Raw genomic sequence first — 13,466 nt, forward strand, 5'->3', positions numbered from 1 at the left:
AGGATAGTCAGCATTCCAGAAGAGCTATACTGCATTTTAAAACTCTGACTGGGTTTCTTTTCCTATACATTTTTCTCTTTTCCCTTTACTCCACCACTCACTCAGTGCCTTGAGAGTCCAGAACATTACATTATGACTGCCTGTGAAAGTCATGGTATACCCACCTGCCAGACCCACATATGTGTACATTTTTCCTAATTTCCTCATTAGAACAAACTTTTTTAGGACCAGATTAGCTCAATTTTAAAAAGTCTATTAAAAGGTACAAACTCTGTCTCAGATGTTCTCCTCTTACAGCAACTAGAACTTATTGAGTGTTTACTCTGTGCTTAATGTCTATCTTATAAACTTTAATACATTAACTCACTTAAGTCTCACAACATCCCTCATGATATGTTCTCCTCAAGCAGGAAAAGGAAGCTCAGAGATTGTAGCAACTTGTCTGAAGTCTGCTATGTGGCAGAGATAACTTGAACTCAAGTCACTCTAGCTCTGGAGCCTTGTAGATCACCTCTGTGCTTTTTTTTGGTTAGTTTCCACATAAATATAGATTTTCTATTTGTCTGTTGTTGAATTTTTAGTTCCACACCATTGTGGTCAGAGAAGATAACATGTATAGTTTCCATCTTGTTAAATTGCTATGATTTCTTTTATGTCCTAAAATATGATCTATCCCAAATAATGTTCTATATGCACTTAAGAAGAATGTGTATTCTGCCAGTTGGATGGAATGTTTTTTATATATCTATTAGTCCATTTGATATATAGTATGTTTCAATTCCAATATTTCTTTGTTGATTTTCTGTCTGGTAGATCTTATTGCTTAAAGTGGAATATTGATGTCTCCTACTATTAATGTATTGATTATTTTTTCCCTTCAGATCTGTTAGTATCTGTTTAATATATTTAGATGTAGAACAAATATATAGATGTAGATGTAGAACATCTTAATATATTTAGGTCTTGGATGAATATATATTAGATTGTTATATCTTCTTGATTGTTGACCTCTATTATTATATAGTGACCTTCTTTTCTCTTGTTACTGTTTTGGTTTGAAATCTATTTTGCCTAATATAATATGGCTATTTCAAATTTCCTTTGATTGCCACTTGCACAGAATATCTTCTTCCATTACTTTACTTTGAACCTATGAGTATCTTTATTTATTTATTTTGTGTGTGTGTGGGACCCTCGCCGGTGGCCAGGGATCGAACTGGCGCTGCAGAGGCTGCAGGCAGCCTCACAACCCAGCACTCAACCACTGCGCCACCAGGGAAGGCCCTGAACCTATGTGTATCCTTAGAGCCAAAATGAGTTCTGTAGGCAAAGTATCATTAGGTCTTACTTTTTATCCATCCAGCCACTCTGGATCTTTTTATTTGTAAATTTATTGTACCTATATCAATGATTATTGATATATGAGGACCTGCTGCTTCCATTTTGTCATTCACCTTAGGTAGTTTTGTATCTCTTTTGTTTGTTTTTTCTTCTTTTTGCCTACCTTTATAAATTGGCAATTTCCCATTAATTATGCTCACTTTTTCCTTTTTTATGTTTTTGTTAATTTACTCTAGATTTGTGCTTTATGGTTATTATGAGGCTTACATAATAAATCTCAAGATAAGCCAGTCCCTTTTATGCTGATAGAAACATATTTTTGTTTGTCTGTAAAGATGCCACTCTTTTGGTTATCCCAGCTTATTATTATTTTTTTTTATACAAGCACTGGGTACAGTCAAAAGCATGGGAGGTTGAGAGAATTCACCGAGCCAGAGAGGGGAGCAGAGCAGGCAGAAGGACCAAAGTACACTGCTGAGGGGAGCAGCGGGTGGCAGGAGAGGTCTGCGAGCCATTTGGGACCCTCCTCCTGTGGCCGGGGAGCAGCCAGGGATCGAACCAGCGCTGCAGAGGCTGCAGGCAGCTTCGCAGCTCAGTGCTCAACCACTGCGCCACCAGGGAAGCCCGCAGCTTATATTTTTTATGTAACAATATACCTTTTCCTTTCAGCATTTCTTGCAAGGCAGATCCAGTGCTAATGAACTTCCTTAACTTTTGTTTAGAAGTCTCTATTTTTCCTTCATATCTGAAGGAAATTTTGTCTTGGCAAGCAATTATTTTCTTTTAGCAATTTGAATATGTCATTCTACTTTCTTCTAGTCAGAGTTTCTAGTCTAGATTTTCTCCTGAGTAATCTGTAGATAGCCTAGGTAGGTTATTCTCACTTTTACCATTGTTTCCTTTCATACTAATTTTTTTAAGCTTTCATCTGCTTATTTATTAAGACACATCTTTTAGAGTTTAAAAATAGGTTAGACACCATTAGTCTTTGTGAATAATGCAAAGAGACTTTATTTTTAAAAAAATCAAATTCACTGTATTTTGTAGCATTATTTTATTAAGAGCGAACCCTTATCAGTTTTCCTAAACTATAAATGATGAAGAACTGAAGTGTCAACATATTAGGTGTCATAATAGAAAAAAAACCTGCAAGTTTTCTTGTTGCCTATATACAATGTATATATTTAAGCAAACTGAATTACTTATTATGCAACATTTTTGCACACGTTGCCTTGTTTTATCTTTCAGTGCCTTTATCTTTTGTTTGACTTTCAGCAACTCCACCTGGATAGGCTGATCTTCTGGTGCTACCTCCCGAGCTTTCTTACATTCAGCCAGTGCTTGGTCGGATCCTTTTAATCCTTGCCATCCTTAAGCTCTGCAATACAGTGCTTTGGTATTTTATGGGTCTATTTCAAGAGTCTCCAAACAACTGTCTATTGCTCCCTGCCAATTTGAAATCTTCAGCTTACAAGCACCAATATTCAGCACACAGCTTAAAAGCTACATGTTGCAGTTGCCATCTATCTGTTTTATTAATAACAGCCTTTCAAGCTTCCACTTGTCTATATATTTTTATATTTTTTAGTGGCCATCTCTCAGTTCTGGGATTTGAAAAAAGTATTTCCAATATATTTAAAGACTTCTTAAAATTTTATGTACATCTTTTAAATTCATATCTGCATCCTCAGAGAAATCTGGGTGATTGTCACCAGAACCATCTACTGGGAATATTCCCCAATTCCCCCCTTCCTTCAGTTCTCCACACTCTGCAATTATGCACAACTTGGAAGGTTTTCCACCATTCACTTCTACATTTTTAGTATTCTTGCCACACTCATTACTTTAATTATTTGACTAAATACCACGTTTCCCATTCAAATAAGGAGTTGGAACAGTTGTAATAAAGAACTGAGAACTATTTGTATTACAGCTCGCATTTTTTTTTAAATATTAAATTTTATTTTTATATTCCCCCATACAATTGCAAACGCCCCATTCTGACCCCAATCCTTCCTCTCCCGCCCCCACCCCCCAAAAAGTGTCTCTGGTTCATAGTTTTTTGTTGATTTTGATTTTCACTTTCTTATATTCATTTTCCTGGTCCCTTATTTAAGTTTTCTAGATTCCTGCTATGAGTGAGACCATCCGGTATTTTTCTTTTTCTTTTTGGCTTATTTCGCTGAGCATGATCCCTTCCAGTGCCATCCATGTTGCTGCAAATTGCATGTGTTTATCTTTTTTGAATGCTGAGTAATATTCCATGGTATATATGTACCACATCTTCTTGATCCAGTCATCTATTTTTGGGCATTTGGGTTGTTTCCAAAGCTTAGCTATTGTAAACAGTGCTGCTATAAACATAGGAGTGCAGGTGCTCTTTGGAATTGATGTTTCTGTGTCCTTTGGGTAAATACCTAGGAGTGGAATTGCTGGATCATATGGAAGCTCTATGTTTAGTAGGTCCAGAAATCTCCACACAGCTCTCCATAGTGGTTGGACCAGTTTGCACTCCCACCAACAGTACAGCTCGCATTTCCATGCTCAACAAACCCTTCTGATCATGCTTATAAATGAAATTTTCATCTTCAAATTTTTCACCATAAATACTTTTTCCACCTGTCCCATTCTGTTTTGAAAAGTCAACACCCTGAATCATAAATATCTTAATAATTCAGAAAGGGCATCCCTTGAAATGGAGAGGTTTTCCAGTGGTAGGTCCAGTGCCTTTTTTCTCTAGCACATAATCAATGAAAATTTTCTACAGTTTTGGGTACAGTATCTGAAAAAAAATCAAAGACAATTCAACCAACTTGCTCTCCTCCGATGTCGATATCAAATGATGGAGATGCTGGGTATACTAGTGTTGGAGGGCTCAGCCTGAGTGGACAGATAGGATATTTTGACTTGCAGATGTGTTTGGAAGTGGGCACAGGCCCACTGGGCAGCTCTAACCCAGGGACTCCTCTCTCCCTGAAAAGCAAGAATCAGTATTAATTTCTGACCTTTGATTTTTGATAGTTTGGTTATAATGTGCCTTGGTAAGTTCTTTTGGCATTGAGATAATAGGGTGATCTATTGGTTTCTTGAACATGGATGCCCATGTCTTTCCCCAGGGCTGAGACATTTCAGCAGTTATCTCTTTAAATAAATGCTCTGCTCCCTTCTCTCGATCATTTTCCTCTGGAATTCCTCTTATCCTGATACTTCCCTGTTTGATTGAGCCCCACAGATAAACTAGTTTTCTTCACTCATTTTTATTCCTTTCTCTTTATTCTATTCAAAATTCCTTTCTTCTAAATACATCTGTTCTACTCTACTACAGACATTCTCTTATTGTATTCATCTCATTCATTGAATTATTCAGCTCCAGAATTTCTATTTCTTTATGCCTCTGTCTTTGTAAAGAATTCATTTCATTCACTTATATTTTCTTAACATTACCGAATTATCCTTTTGAGTTTTCTTATAGCTTATTAGGGTTTTTTCAATACAGCTATTTGAATTCTTTATCAGCTAGATAACTGTATTTCATGGCTTTGAGCTCAGTTGTTAGAAAATTGTTGATATCCTTTGGAAATGGTATACTTCCTTGATTTCTAGAGTTTCTTTTATTTTTGTGTTATTGCTTTCACATTTGAAGTATTTTTACTGGTTATCTTCAGATGAGATATTGTGATTTAATACTGCTTCTCTGAGGTTTCCTAGATTGATTGTGGATAGAGTTGCTTCACTCTTCTTGCTCCCTCATGTGGTAGAATTCTAAAAATTATTTTCTTCTTTTTTCTTACTAAACTGATTGTGGGAAACTTCTCTTAATTTCCAGAAGGTGGCACTGTAGCTCCAGTTTGTGGTTTTTCTGATCCATTTTTCTGAGATCATTCCCATTACCCAACTTTTTCTCAGAGCTGTGTATGTAAAGGATCTGGGGAGGTGTGGGCTTACCACTTGGGGTGCTGGGAATGCCCTTAGATTGAGTTTGGAGATCCTGTGGAGCGTAGTCCCAGAGGATAGTAGTGAACTGCCAGCCATAATTGTGAAGCAGATAGCAGATCTGCATTCCTTTAATGCCCTTTGATTACTTACTGCTTCCTTCCCTTTCTCCCCCAACCTCCCACCTCGTGCCCTGGCCAGGAGATCCCACCTTAATACTAGAGGGTGATGCTGGATAGAAATGGATTTCTTTCTCCAGCTGGGACCTGCACGAGCAGAGTAGTCAGGGATTACTCACTGCTTTCCACCTCCTCTGCAGGGAAGGTCACCACTGCTGGATAAGGTCCTGTGCAGTGTTGCCCTGGGTGGAGTGGGTCCTCCCTCTCTGCGGTGTCCAAATTCATTTCTTTACTGTTCCACTCTCAAGCCAAGTATCTCCTCAGCAGACTGGACTTCTACAAATTCTTTCTCTCCTGTGTGTATCTACCCAGGTCAGCATTCTCCAGGTTTCCCCCCTACCACTGCAAGTAGTTTCTCTCAGTCCCTTGGGTAAGAGTCCCAGTTGGGCAAGAGTCCTTCAGGTTCCTTGACATAAGGTGCTGGATCTCACAGCTCCTGCTGAGGCAGTTCGTGGCTGAATTTCTAATTAGCTGTTTTTATGTCTTTATACTGCTGGCATCATTCAGATTATATGATTTTTCAAGTTTCATTCTGTTAATTTTGTGTATCACGCTTAACTGATTTGTAGATGTTGAACCACTGTTGCATCCCAGAATAAATCCACTCCCTCATGGTTTATGATCCTTTTAATGTTTTGCTAATTTTTTTTGGTAATGTTTTGTGGAGAATTTTTCATCTAAATTTCATTAGGTATGTTCGTCTACAGTGTGCTTGAAGTGTCCTTATGTAGTTTTAGTATCAGAGCGCTATCCTCATAAGTCTGGGAATATCATCTCTTCAATTTTTTGGAAGACTTTGAGAAAGATTGATATTTATTCTTTAAATGTTTGGTAGAATTTGCCAGTGAAGTTGTCTGGTTCTGATCTTTCTTGTGTTGGGAGGGTATTGATCACTGATTACATTTCTTTACTTACCAGTTTGTTCAGACTTTCTGTTTTTCCTGATTCAGTCCTTGTTTACTGAAGTTTACTTTCACTGCCACCCTTGGAAATATGCACAAACGCTGGCTACAGAGTGGAAGAAGGTATGGCATTGGCACTTGGACATAGGAAGTATCAGTAGGCCAGTGAGGAGGGTCTTCAGTTGACGTATTCCCAGTGACTTGTGGTACACTTCTGCTGGAGCCCTGAACACAATCAGCAGAAACTGCATCCTTTTCATGCTCTCTGATAGACTTATGTGCCTATTTCTTGGGGTCCTCACTCCCCCCAGTCATAGAAGTCCAGCCTCAACACCACCTTGGCCTCTATAGAGAATGGGTTTCTCCAGCAGTGTCTCTCAAACTGGGGGAGCCAGGCATTCACTCCCTGCTCTCCCTTTTCCCTGCATGAGAGGCGCCATCTGTTAGTTCATCTCTATGTTCTGCTGCCTTGGGGGAGGTATGGAGCTGGCAAAGTCCCTCATAGTCTCTCCAATATTCATACTATTTTTTTTCCCTCGAACAGAATACTGAAATCTCTCCTCAGGAAACCAAGACTTCCACAAAGGTTCTGTTGTCTTTAGGTGTCAAGTTAGCACTCTCCAGGTACTCCTATGCTACAGCCAAAAGGGCTGAGCCTGGTCCTCAGGTTCCTGCCATTTAGACAACCTGTACTAAGGTTCTTCTGCCTTATTATACAATGTGTAAGTGGAAAAGACGCTTCTTGGAGAGTGGTGCGTAACATGCACAGTTGTACTTTTGCTCATGAATATAAGTCAGTTAAAAGATGGGGGGCGGGGGTGTTGGGGAAAGGAGAACAAAATGAGAACTATTTTTCACCACCATGATATTGACATCACTTCTCACCCTTAATTTCTCATTACCTTGCACCCATGTGGTAAACAAATCTGGGTCAAAAACCTGCTTCCTAGGGCAGGTGGGCTTTCTTTTTATACTCATGGCAGTTTTGTGGGTAACTCAGATTCTTGTGGTCTGATCTCCACCTTTATCCTCTCTTCTTCCTTTCCAGGAGTCTTCTTCTCTGAGCTGATTCTAGAATTTCAATTCTTTGGGTAAAAAAAAATAAGCTGAAACATAAGTGGTAAATTTGAATTCATCTTCGGCCACAGCACTTCTTGGAACAACAGGCTTTTGTTCAATTATTAATAGTGATATACTTTGATTCCCATTCAGCTATTATTCTTTAATCAAATCTTATAACTGTATTACAGAAGCTAGGGGTAAATGATGGAGAAAAATGTTAGTATTTCTTGGGCCTAATTCAGGATCCTTTCATTAACATGGTAGTTCATATTAAATTCCTATCATTTTAGGCTATCTTAAACTTAAATTCTGGACATTCAGCTTACTAGCAATATAGGCATTTCAATGGAGATTTAAATGTATTTATTTATGTATTGTTTGTGTATATTAATAAGGATTTTTAAGTCCTAAAGACAGAGGGGATTTTTTTAAAGATTTATTTATTTATTTATACAAGAACCGGGGTATAGGCCAGATGCACGCGAGGGTGAGAGGATTCATCAGAGACAGAATAGACAGACTGATGAAATACACTGCTGAGGGGAGCAGTGGGCGTGACAGGAGAGGTCTGCCTTGCCATGTGGGACCCTCGCCAGCCGGCCAGGATCGAACCCACGCTGCAGAGACTGCAGACAGTTTCACAGCATGGTGCTCAACCACCTACCTGCACCACCAGTGGAGGCCCAGAGGGGAGTTTTTTTAATGTCAAGGTATTTGACTCATGATAGGGTGATAGCTAGATGTGACTTTTTTTATACTGGCATAACATTGGCTTATAATATTATATAGATTTTAGTTGTACAGAAATATAATTTATAAGGCTAGATTTATAAATCAACATTTGCATGTACTCTATTATGCTTGTCACCAAAAGTCCATTTTCCACCCATCACCATACAATCACTCTCTTTTTTTGCAATTTATTTATTCCCAGCCCCTCATCCCTTCTGGTAATTACTATTTTGTTCTTAAATTTTAAGAGTTTGTTTTAATTTTATTTTTTCATTTGTTTATTTTCAATGTCATGTGACTAAAATCATATGGTGCTTGTCTTTCTCTATCTGACTTATTTCACCTAGCATAATGTCCTCAAGATTCATCCATACTGTTGTAAATTATATGACTTCATATTTTTTAGCTGAAAAATATTCTATTGTGTATACATACTACCTCTTTATCAACTCATTCATCTACAGGCACTTAGGATATGTCCACCTCTTGACTACTGTGAATAATGCTGTGATAAACATGAGGGTACATATATCTCTTTGAATTAGTATCTTCATATTCTTTGGATAAATACTCAGAAGTGGAATAGCTGGATTATATGGAATTTCTTAATTTTTTGAGGAATCTGAATACTGTTTTCCATAATGGCTGCAACAATTAACATTCCTACCAACAGTGTATAAAGGTTTCCTTTATTCTGCAGAGGGTAAAAATTCTTGTATCTATGCAGCTATCTAGACTAGTCAAAGTTCTTCTGGTTTAAGCAACAGAGACTGACCGAGGCAAACTCAGAGGTGAGACTACAGATAACAGGAACTATTTTACAGCTGCTCTGAGGGACAGCCACCAAAAGCCAAAGCAGTTTATCATTTCATCTCTCCTTTTTTCTCAGGGGTCTTTGCTCATCTACTACATTCTCTCATTATTTCTCTCTCTCTCTCTCTTTCTTTCACACACACACACACACACACACACACACACACACATCATGTTGTGTTCATTTTTCTTTCTTCAACTAATTGACCCTCTATATTTTTGTTCACTGATTCCAAATTTCATGATAAAGACATAAGAAATCAAGATATTGTTTCAAATCAAGGGATAGGCACCACTGGTCAGGGAATCCAGAGAGGGGGCTGTGGTCCTGCATTGCCATTCATAGTTGCTTACTTCCTAAGTAAGAGGTTTTTTACAGATTCTAAAAAAAGATCTAAATCATGCTCTTTACTACTAAGATTGTGTACTATTAAAATAAAAATATTAAGTTGTGGGAAATGGAGTGTTTCTATTCAATTCCTATGCATAAGAAAAATGCTGTCTTTCATGGGTGTTTTACATACACTTTTCTGCAATAGTCAATTACCTTAAAATTTATTGGCTTCAAGTAACATGTATTATCTCATAATTTCTCTAAGTCAGAAATTCAAATGTGGCTTAGCTTGCTCCTCTACTTCAGGTCTCTTAGGCTGCAATCTAAGTCAAGTGTGACAAAATATGACTGAAGAAGGATTCACACTCAAGCTCATACATTTTCACAAATTGTTGAACTGAAGGCCTCAGTTCCCTACTGCTTTTGTGCTCGGAGGCTTCCCTCACTTCCTTACCACTTAGACATCTGCCTAGGGAAGCTCATTACGTGGCAACTAACCTCATCAATGAGAACAAGGAAGAGGGGAAGGGGACAAGAGGTTCACAGTTTTTTAAAAATCAATATTGAAAGTAGCAATACACTAGGTTCAACCCACACTTACAGGGAGAGGATTATATAAGGGTATGGATGGCAGGAGGTGGGGATCACTACAAGACATCTTCAAAGACTACCTACAACAGTTCCTCCTGTGTCCTACAGTGATTCACATTCCTTTCACATGCAAAGCTCCCACAAAATATAATCTCACTGAACTGGGAAGCAATGATTTGGGCCCCTTTCTCTTCAAACTAGGCTGGTCTGTATTAAAAGAGAAATTTCTATTCTTTCTGAAATGAATTGAAGAGTTACTCTGTACTATAACTTACCAACAGAAAAATTAACATTCATTAAACTGAAAATGTCAACCAAATAATATCCACATCTTTTCTTCCTTTGCTGATCAAAGAAAATCCAACTTTTATGTCATTAGTTTTCATTTTAGAAGCTAAGACACCCACACTAAATCATTAGCTGGAAAATCAAAGAAACACTACTTCCTGATACTCACTGGAGTATCTTCATTGTCCATTCAGAATTTCTGCATTATTATTACATCTTTGGGTTAGCCCTTGGCAATATCCATCACACTATGAGCATTGTAATTATACTAGGTAATATTGATTAGTTGTAATATGAAGGAAAAATTGGGTAAAAGTACAAACAGAGCATTTTAAGTGTGACAGAAATGATGCAGAAAGTGAGCCTCACAGAAATAAGGGGAATGCGGGCCTCCCCCGTGGCGCAGCGGTTGAGCACTGGGTTGCCAAGCTGCCTGCGGCCTCTGCGGCACCAGTTCTATCCCCGGCTGCTCCCCGGCCACTGGAGGAGGGTCCCACATGGCGCGCAGACCTCTCCTGCCACCTGCTGCTCCCCTCAGCAGTGTACTTCGGTCCTTCTGCCTGCTCTGCTCCCCGCTCTGGCTCTGGTGAATTCTCTCACCCTCCCGCGCTTCTGACTGTACCCAGTGCATAAATAAACAAACAAACAAACAAATAAATAAATAAATAATACATGCCTCTTAAAAAAATAAATAAATAAAAGAAATAAGGGGAATGGGAAATCTGTGATGACAGGGATGGGCTGGGAAAGAGAGATGCAAATGGAAACAAGTCTTGAAGAATGAGTTAAAATTAAGTAAAAAAGATAAGGGACATAATAAGCAGCTAGGATATAGAAAATAGAATAGTGGAAGATGGATAGAAGAGAATATGATCAGATTGGGTGGAAGGAGAGTCCTTTTAAAGTAGATTCAGGAATATGGAGGAAAAGAAAATACAACATGTGAATTTATAAGTGAGAATGTCTCTTTTATCCTCAAATCCACTAGTACTTTTATCCTCAAATCCACAAGTACTTAGTTCTGTACTTTGCACATCTAGATTTTTATAAATGTCTATTGATTTGTACTGAATTGAAATGAAATAACTCCTGACCTAAGCATCAAAAGAAGATCTAATGCAAAAGTGTGTTGTTGCTTTTTCTGCCTGCTTCTAACCTACGTATGACCTGGTGACAAGTTTCTTCCTGACTCTAGTTTTTACCTGTGATAAAAATTAGCCCTATGATTAAAAGAGCACTGCTACAAGCGGAGATTCACACTGTGCTCATGAGCTCACATCTAGCTTTCCTCAACTTGGCATGCCTCACCACAAATAGCTCTACGGCAAGATAGCTTAGGAACAATTAATTGCCACGTTGTGCATTACCCACAGAAAGCAATTAGAGGAGCCCTTGAAATATCTTCGGTAAATGCATGTCAGCCCTAGGGTTACCAATGTATTTTAAATGTTTAAAATCTGTTCTTCAGGCTTTTATTATATCTACATATATGCTCTAGGATTTTTTTCCTTGTCATATTTAAGTTTTTGAGTGTTTGCATAGTATATATCAAACTATGTATGGTAACCTAGCTAATTTTACCCAGTTAACTCTACCCTACCCAAACTACCCAAATTTTCTAGGCTTAAGACTTCAGGGTTCTAAATAATGCAAATGTCTTCAACAATATTATACTTATCTGGTTTATATTACTCAAATCCATGTCAAAAATAAAAGGCAGGTGTTAGAAATGTTAATAAAGCTAGCTAAATAACAGCCCACCACTTCCTATAAATTCTTGAGTCAAAATGTTCCAGAGGACCTTTCCTCATTGATTGATGTTTGCAAACCAAAGGATTTAAAACACTGGAATTTACTCACATGTTACTTTTAATTTTCATTTTTCACTTATGTGATCTCATTTGGATTGAGGAGTTGGGTGACCATGGGCAGTTTACAATTTAAACCAGGCATCTATGCTATCTGGAACAAATCAAATATGTCCTTTGCCATTCCAAGTATGGGAGCACATGGAAAAAATTGGGAATCAAGACAATCATGAAGTTGGTAAAAATCCATTGGTGATTATTTCTCCTTTTGCTCTAAGGATCCTTTGCCCATTTCATGGGCATTCTTTACTGAATTCATTTCTGTGATGTTAATCAGGGCATTTCACTTGTGGACATTTCAGAGCCTTAAATTTGGAAAGAAAGTTTCCATGGAGTGTTAGTTATACAGTCTATGTAACTGGACAATAAAAAATACATATTGATAATCATTCATAGTAATGAGCAATTACTACGGAGGAATAAATATAAGCTCTGAGTCTTACCCGCAAGGAGTTTTCAGCATAGTTGAAAACATAAGACACAGGCATATGTTAGTAAAAGCCTGAAAATGAAACTTCCTCCAATGAGTAATATAGGCAATAAAAGTTATGTTTTCAAACAAAGTAAACAATCCAGTCAAAAAATGGGCAGAAGAGTTAAACAGACACTTCCCCAAAGAGGAAATGCAAATGGCCAACAGGTTTATGAAAGAAATGTTCAGTATCACTTGTAATCAGGGAAATGCAAAACAAAACCACAGTGAGATATCACCTTACACCAGCAAGAATGGCACATATTAAAAAAACTAGCAACAACAAATGTTGGTGCGTATATAGAGAAAAAGGAACTTTCATACACTGCTGGTGGGAATGCAAACTGGTCCAACAACTATAGAAAGCTGTGTGGAGGTTTCTTAAACTACTAAAAATGGAGCTACCATATGACCCAGCAATTCCATTCCTAGGAATCCACCCAAAGAACACAAAAACGTTAATTCAAATGGATACCTATACCCCGTATGTTTATTACAGCACTTTTTACAATAGGTAAAATATGGAAACAACCCATATCTTATGCCCAAAAATAGATGCCTGGATCAAGAAGATGTGGTATATATACACAATGGACTACTATTCAGCAATCCAAAAAAGATAAACTCATGCCATTTGCAGCAACCTGGATGGAGCTGGAAGGGATTATGTTCAGTGAAATAAGTCAGATGGAAAAAGAAAAATACTGGACAGTTCCACTTATGGAAGGAATGTAGGAGAACCAAATAAGGGATCAGGGAAAATTAATTAATTAATTAACATTAACTATAAATCAGGGACATTCTGCAGGGGAAGTGGAATGTCCGCTTCCCTCCACAGGGGAGGGAAGAGCACAAGGGACTATGGTGATGGTGCACGGGTGAACGGGTGGTGGGAATTTTACAGGGACTGCACCTGAGAGGAGAAAGGAAATATTATGCAAAAATGAACAA

General features: G+C 38.0%; 1 pseudogene; it reads right to left on the reverse strand.

The window, feature by feature from the left end:
• Positions 1–5,373, reverse strand: part of LOC119258240 (peptidyl-prolyl cis-trans isomerase D-like) — a 7,483-nt pseudogene extending 2,110 nt beyond the window's left edge.
• Positions 5,374–13,466: the final 8,093 nt, after the last annotated feature.

This window comes from Talpa occidentalis, unplaced genomic scaffold (genome assembly GCF_014898055.3).
Source record: "Talpa occidentalis isolate TD23 unplaced genomic scaffold, MPIMG_talOcc4v2.1 talOcc4.4, whole genome shotgun sequence".
Taxonomy (NCBI): Eukaryota; Metazoa; Chordata; class Mammalia; order Eulipotyphla; family Talpidae; genus Talpa; species Talpa occidentalis.